Raw genomic sequence first — 8,629 nt, 5'->3', positions numbered from 1 at the left:
CCTGCTGAAGGGGTTGGTTGGCAGTCGTGAGGCATCGTATCCTGGGCTCAGCATTGATCTTTGTACCTGGCAGGTTCGCGGCAGGTTGGCAGCAGCTAGGTAGGTCAGTCTTGGTAAGTGGGAATGTACATCAGGCGTCAGAAAACTACAGCCCTCGGGCCAAGTCTGGCTTGCAGCTTGTTTATGCACAGCCCACGTACTAAGAATGGGTCTTAACGTTTTCAAATAGTTGAAAAAAAATCAAAAGAAGGTTTATGTTTATTTACTTGTTTATTACCTGACTCCCTCTGCTGAATGTGTTTCTTTTTATTTATATTTACCTATTTATTTTATTCTTTATTTATTTTGGCTGCACCGTGTCTTAGTTGCGGCATGCGGGATCTTTAGTTGCGGCATGCATGTGGGATCTAGTTCCCCCACCAGGGATTGAACCCGCATCCCCTGCATTGGGAGCATGGAGTCTTAACCACTGGACCACCAGGGAAGTCCCTGAATGTCAGCTTCTTAAAAGCAGGGACTTGTCTGTTTTATTCATGCCAGAACAGTCTCACATCGCAAAAGCACATAATAAAATGTGAATCTGTGGAACCCTTGTGCATTGTTGGTGGGAATGTAAAATGGTGCAGCCGCTGTGGAAAACAGTTTGGCCCTTCCTCAATAAATTTAACACAGAATTACTATAGAACATAAACATAGAAATACCCAGCAATTCCACTCCTGGTGTATATACTCCAAAGAACTGAAAACAGTGTTTGAACAAAAATTTGGACATGAATGTTTATAGCGGTACTATTCACAACAGCCAAAGGTGGAAACAACCCAAATGTTCATTAGCTGATTAATGGATAAATAAAATATGGTATATTCATACAATGGTGTATTATTCAGCCATAAAAGGGAATGAATTACTACCACATGGTTGAATCTTGAAAACATTATGCTAAATGAAACAAGCCAGACACAAAAGATCACATACAGTACTGTATGATTCCATTTATAAGAGATATCCAGAATAGGTAAATCTATAGAGACAGAAAGCAGATTGTGGTTCCCCCTTCTGGGGGAAGGGGGAATGGGGAGAGCCTGCTCAATGGGTATGAGGTTCCCTTTTGGGGTGAAGAAAATGTGCTGGAACAAGATAGTAGTGATGGTTGCACAACATTGTGAATGGATTGAATGTCACTGAATTTCACATTTTAAAATGGTTAAAATAGTAAATAGTATGTTATGTGCATTTTACCACAGTGAAAAAGGACATAAAAATAAAAAAAAATTTAATCTATTACTGAATGTTTGACATTTGCATTGTTTCCACATTTAAAACTAACCCTGAGATAAATATCTTTGTACATCTTGGTTAGGACAGACTTCTCAGTTTTGAATCACTGAGTCAAAGAATATTAAAGAATTTAAGGACTTGATAGACATGATCAAAATGCCCTTTGGAAATCTGTACCAATTTCACTCTTCTTATTCATTCAATAAACATAGAATAAACGTGTAGAGTTTATATTCTCTGCTAGAACTGGGAGTACACTGAGGAATAAGCCACAGTTCTCAGGGGGTTGAAATTTAACTGGGTGATACAGTCATGTAAGTAGCCAGTAACAATAAGGGATAAGAGATGGAAGTTTAGGGTGACACTGAAACAAAGAAGGAGGACTTAATTCCCTCTGGGTTAGGAAGGGAGATGATACCTAGGAGATCTAGGAGTTTTCCCAGCCTGGGTCAGCTACTCTCACCAATTCTGGACATCATCTTAAAAAAGACGTTGCAATTTTTTAGAGTTTTATAGATTAAAACTTTTACTTCTTAAAACTACGTTTATTTGATTGTTGGTAAAATAAAGATTTTTTTCATGTTTACTGACCATTTCTGTTTCTCCTTTAGCCCATTTTTCAATTCGCATGTAAACATTTTTCTCAGGATGTTGAAGAGTTCTTTACATAGTAAGGATACCTCTGTTACAGTTATTTTCATGGCAAATATATTCTGCTAGTTTGTAGTTTGTTTTCAGATCTTGTGTGGGGTGGTTTTTAAAGACAGCTTTATTGAGGTATAATTTACATACCATAAAATATGCCCACTGTAAGTGTACAATTCAATAATGTTTAGTAAAACTTTTAGTAAAATTTAAAGTGTACAATTCAGTGATTATATGTGTATACATATATAGACAAATTCTCTCTATACATATGCACACACATATATATGGTGTATAAATATAGAGTAACTATAGAATTGTGCAGGGTGTTCTAAAAATATGTATATATCTTTCACTGTATATAGTCATAGTGTTTTTATTATTATTTTTGAGCTCAAACTATTGTAGAGATTAAAAACACCAGTAAACAAGTCTTCAACATTCTTTTTGGAACCATACTTCATAATCAATTGTTATTTATTTTCCTGTCTGGAACATGAGAGGAGGCACACAGTTATGGGGGAAAAAAATCACATTAGATTTTTTCACATGGAGAGACCTTCCGCATGAAAAGCAAAGAGGCAGAGATTTAATTGTTTAGCCTCACTGCTGCTGTACTGGCAACTATGTGACTTGGTTAACAGGCAGCCCGCAGGCATGTGGGAAGATCAGAAGACTTGGAGCCCTCTGTGAGAAGCTGCCTCAGTTACCCAATCCTGATTTAGGGCAAGATGACCTCTGTTCTAGCCCTGCGCTACGTTTTGACTTTCCTCCCTCTCCTGGCTCCATGTGCACACAGTGTCCCATTTTAAAGCGCCTTCTTTCTCGTTTTCCTTTCCTGAAGACTGACTCCTTCTAGAATGCTCTGGGCTCAGTGTTACCTGTTGGAGAGGAATGACTTATGGATGATTCCCACTTTTAGAGGGCATTTCAGCTCAGGTCCTTGCTTTGATGGTGAGAACATATCACCTCCAGGCATGCTCCCTACATCTCATCCCTCTCCTGGGATTTCGTCTCCCTTTGCCCCATCCTGCCACACCCCGAAGACAGGGAGGCTGGGTCGCCCAGGTATGCCTTTGTCTCCTGGGCTTTTATGCTGTGAAGTCAGTGTCATTATCTCTATTTTCAGCTGAGGAAGCTGAGCCCAAGAGAAGACAAGGGGTTTTGCCAAGATCCACAGGTTAAAGCAGTACAGACATTGTCTTTCTTTGTTCCTGCCCATGACTTGTTTGGGGAATCCCTTGCTTTCCATGTCTTGGTAAGAGGCAGAGCCTGCCTCACAGTATAGATGCTTGTTTTCCCAGCCTCCCTTGTAGCAAAGGTATGGACCTGTGATGTAAGCTTCACCAATTACACGCCCCTTTTCCAGAGTTAGACAGCAGGCTGGAGCCACACAGGAGCAGGGACCACAGAGAACTCTCCCTGGTGGCAGTGGTGGTCACAAGAGTGGCAGAGACCAGTGCCCAGCCACCATGCAGCATTCCAAGAGGGGCTGCTCCTCTGTTGGAAGTGATGCATGGAACCTGGGGTTTAAACCCTCAGCATCATGGGAATCTTGGGAGTGAGTGAGGTCCCCACTCACTATGAACTGGGCTATGAACTGTCATCTTTTGTGTGTGTGTGTGTGTGTGTGTGTGTGTGTGTGTGTGTGTGTGTGTGTGTGGTACGCGGGCCTCTCACCCTTGTGGCCTCTCCCGTTGCGGAGCACAGGCTCCGGACGCGCAGGCCCAGCGGCCATGGCTCACGAGCCCAGCCGCTCCACAGCATGTGGGATCTTCTCGGACCGGGGCACAAACCCGTGTCCCCTGCATCAGCAGGCTGACTCTCTACCACTGCACCACCAGGGAAGCCCTGAACTGTCATCTTTTAATGGGCCATATAGTTTGGGGTAATGAGCCTCTTAGTGTCAACCTCGACACACCGAGGATCAGAGAACTTTCCCACAAATTTCGGCATTGCCTAAGTGCCCTGATACCCAAGTACACTTCTGGGGGAAGGGGAAGGATGTGGGCCTCTACATATAACGAAGGTTATATTTTTTTCCGATACACATAGATAAGCGTTCAGAGCCAGATATAGTGTGACGTAGACAAATAAAGAAAATATTATATCTTGTATCCAGGTGTTATGGAGCAGAAAACAGCTGCACTTGGGAAATAAATCATGTTTTAATTTTATTTAGATCTCCTTTTTCCCCTACCCTCATAATCATAGTCATGATGATTGACTATTCATATTGAGAAGGAAAACTTGGTCTGGATCTGAAAGTTTTATGGCTGCTCATTAGGACATCCTCTAGTTCTGTTGATTGATGCTGAGTTGAAAGACAGGGTCTGTGAAGGAGCAGCCAGCATCTGTCCTTCCATTTCACCTCCTGTTTGACCACAACTCTGACATCAGCCCTCTTTAGGAATGCAATGCTCGATTCACTGGGAAATCCCGAAAGAGCTGGAGACACGAGAGGGAAGGAAACAAGGGCTGCTAATAATAGGCTAGTGTCTCAAAGCCTACAAATCTACATGGAATAAGTTCTCAGACCTGGGATCTTGAGGCTGAGGGGAAAGAAGTGCAGGAGTGCCCCGAGGGAGGCGCAAAGAAGCGAAAGGACCACAAAGAACTCTCCTCGGTGGCTGAAGTGGTCACAAGAGTGGCACAACTGTTTAGCTGGAGCCAAGAAGACTAACAAAAACTCAGAGAATGCAAATAATTAAATGCTCATTTGCTATAGGAATTGCTAGCACTTAACTTACCTAAAAAGGTCCCAAGACATCGCTCCTATTTGAAATGAGAGCACAGGCCCACAGAGAAGTAAGCACATCTCTAGTTAGCAGCAATGTCAGGATGGAAATGGGTGAGTGTTGACTCCTCTCTAGTGTGATTATGCAACGTTACTGCTGTTTCTGGTTAACTGAATGTTCCAATTACTTGTACGTGTTCACTGATATCAGAAAAATGTCAAGCTTGTTGGCAGAGTATTGAGCGTACAGAAGGTGTCAATGGGTGGTGGAGTGGAAAGAGGATGAGCTTTGGAGTCAGACGTGGCTTTGAATCCTCATCTCAGCCACTTTCTAGCTCTGGCTAGGAACCCTGGGGTAGTTTACTTAGTCCCCCTGAGCCTCGACTTCCCCATCCAAAGAAAAGGATGAAATATTTATCCCTGATAGGATTTCATAAGGATTAAATGTTAATATATGTAAAGTATCTTGCACATATGTGGTCAATAGTGTATTCATGTTATTATTCTCATTTCTTGTCCATGATTAAAAGTTAATCAATAAGAGAGTACTTAACTCAGTACCAGATATTAATGTAGTTTCATCTCTGCTTGTAGGGGCCCAAGGTCAGGAAACAATGGGTATTAAGAAAATAAAAGGTGAAAACTTAAATATTGTCCAAACTGAAGAGCATAATCAAGGCTGCTATGTTTGGATGTTCAGGTTGTTTTTACCACTCAACACAGGGGTACAGTTCACACAAACCCAATGTAGATGGTGCCCTCTGGATTTGTTCAGTGTACAATCTGAACAGTCGTATGTGGTGGCTTTCAAGATAATAGATGATTCATAGTCTTCAATGCATAATTGGATGTTTTGTAAAAGGAGACCAGAAAGCAATTAAAGATATCTTTGGATTTGATGGTTGCAAGGGCCCTGGGGGATTATCTAGCTCAAATTCCTAATTTTTCAGATGAGGAAACTGAGATCCAGAGAGGGAAAGGGACATGCCTCATGCAGGGCAGAACTGGGACAAGAGCCACGTCTTTGGTTCTTTGCTGATTGCCATTCGTGTTGATGAACAACTTTCTTTGTTGGTAGGAGTTAGTATTCTGAACTACGTCTTTTTTTAAAATTTATTTATTTTTGGCTGCGTTGGGTCTTCGTTGCTGCGCACAGGCTTTCTCTAGTTGCGGCGAGCGGGGGCTGCTGTTCATTGAGGTGCACGGGCTTCTCATCGCGGTGGCTTCTCTTGTTGCGGAGCACGGGCTCTAGGCATGCGGGCTTTGGTAGTTTTGGCACACGGGCTCAGTAGTTGTGGCTCACGGGCTCTAGAGCACAGGGTCAGTAGATGTGGCGCATGGGCTTAGTTGCTCCGCAGCATGTGGGATCTTCCCAGACCAGGGCTTGAACCCATGTCTGCTGCATTGGCAGGCGGATTCTTAACCCCTGCGCCACCAGGGAAGCCCTGAACCACATCTTAAACTTCCATAGAGAAGGAGGATTTATAGCTGCTTTGCTTCTTTTAATCTTTGTCAGGAGCAGACTCGGGATGGCTAAGCAGAAATTTGTTTAGTTCTGAGACTTTGCAAGTTTTCTCAGGTCACATGATTCCTGTTGAGCAACACCCTTGAAAACATTTTGTTTGCTTCTGCTTTGACTTGATATTAGCTGGCAAGCTGTGTGGTTTAGTAATACCCTCAACCAGGTTGCTAGCTTGGTAGTAATCTGAGAACAATGTCTCTGGAGGCCCGCTGAGCTCCTCTGAAGGTTGCTATGGAGAATTGATGAACTGCTCCAAATTATAATTCAGAATTAAACAGGCAGAGCCTTAGTGGGGCCTATGGGAGACAGCAGGAAGCTGATATCGGGCAGTAAGTGCCTTGGGCTTCCAATTAATAGTTGGCTATGTATTGCCAATTCATTTTCCCTATCCTCCACCGCCAGAAATCAGCCAGTAAATGGATAGGTTGGAGGCAATATGCCACTAGGTGCCATGGGGTTGCCAGGAAGGCTAGTTGGTCTCTATCAGTGGCATAGACTTGAGGAATTCAGAGAGTGGAGGAGTGCTGAGGGCTGACGCCTTTGGGAGGGGACTGTGTGGAGGAATTGAACCTGAGCCATGCTGTGATCGTTGGGTAGGTTTGGAGCAGAGGAGGTAGAAAAGACGAGAAGGGGAATGCATTTTAGGTGGGAGAAATGACAAGCTCAAAGGCTTAGAGGGAGAAATATAACAGATGTGTTTGGGAAATGAAATATGGATCAATCTAGTTGGAATAGTGAGAAGTTACGAAAGGAAGCTTGGTCTAGCTTGGTAGGTTCTTAACCTCCAAGCTATGGGGTTTTGACTTTACTCTGAAGGTAATGGAGAGCTATGAAAGGTTTCTAAGATGTAGGCAGCATTGGTAAGTAACTTCAATTTAGTCTTTGAGTCTTTGACCTAAATATAGGTAGAAGCATAAGAGGGGTTGCTGAATGACCAAAAGGGTAGATTATGCTGGTCATTTGCCTATTGCTCTCGGCCCTTATCTGCCTTTCTGTGCTCTGCTATGTATCAGAGAGAGACAAATGATATTTTCCAGACTCCCGAGCTAGCCGGTTTCTGTTTAGGTTTTGTCAACGAAAGGCACTGGAAGATGAAAGGAAGAGAGAATTGCCTCCCTTTCTGACTCTGGTTTCTTGTGGTGTCTTTGGCATCAGTGACAGCAGTACCACTGAGCAGTATGGCGTTGGTGGTGGTGACAGCATTGGCTCTAGTGACAATGGCAGCAGTGGATCTGGGTGGTGCCTGTGGACACAGGAGCAACAACCTGTAAGTGCAGGCTCCCGGGCTCCTGCTCAGATAACTGGGCTCCAACAACCAATAGGAACCTTAGGGATACTGGGCTTCAGGTAACATTTTTGCACTTCTAGCCCAGAGTGGTGATGGTTTCCTGAAGTTAATAATCTTTGAGTAATCGCCCCTCTCCTCTTCTGCTCCTCCATCTCTTCTAATACTCTTGTAGCCAGTTCCTTTATTAAATTCTTCTGTCTGAAATACCTAGAATTGGTTTGCTTTCCTTTGATTGGATCCTGATTCATACAGTACCTAGTATACTTTCTTCACTTGGTTTCTATGACACCACACAGGGTTCCCCGCCCCATCCTAGTAGACACTCTTTTCCAATCTCCCTTGTGGCTGATTCTCCCTCTTCAGCTTGACCCTTCATACTGGAGTGCCCTAGGGCACGAGAACGGTTAATGACTTTCACGTGAATAGTTAATTTTCCAGTGATCTAAAGCCTTAACCTTATCTGAATACAGCTCCATCACCCAGGAGCCCGGGGAATACTTTCTTTTTATTGATGGGGAAATTTAAGAGTTCTTGCCCTAGGGACTATTTTATTCATACCATCCCGAGAGGTGATGCCACATGTTGCTTCTACCTCTGAAGCTGAGGCTAATCCCAGATTATTATAGCTGAAGAGGAGTCAAAAAGGATTTGCTCACTTGTGGGACAGTCACTCAGTAAACAATAGGATTGTCTCCAGTAAAAAACCCACAATCCCAGCACTGGTCATCTCCTTTGCAGGTTCAGAGACTACTTTTTTGTTGAGCCCACCCTGAAATCTACCAAATTCAACGATATAGAGTATCCCAGTAAAATGCTTACACTTTTCAGATGTTAGCAATATAAAACGTAAACCACCATTTAAAATAATGAATTACTGCTGATGGGCATTAGTGGTTTTAAGATAAGTATCTCAGCAATATTGAATGTTACAATCTATAAACATGGTGTATACCTCTCTGTTCAATTAGGTTTTCTTTAATTTGTCTTGGCAATGTTGCGTCAGAATTTTCAGCTTTATGGTCTTGCATGTGTTTTGTTAAAATTATGAAAATGAATTCTACAATTTTATATCTAACTTTTTTTTCTTAATATTACTTTCAAAGCATTCTATCAGGGCTTCCCTGGTGGCGCAGTGGTTGACAGTCCGCCTGCCGATGC

This window comes from Lipotes vexillifer, unplaced genomic scaffold (assembly GCF_000442215.2).
Source record: "Lipotes vexillifer unplaced genomic scaffold, Lipotes_vexillifer_v1.1 scaffold496, whole genome shotgun sequence".
NCBI lineage: Eukaryota > Metazoa > Chordata > Mammalia > Artiodactyla > Lipotidae > Lipotes > Lipotes vexillifer.
Note: the sequence above shows the minus strand (reverse complement) of the source record.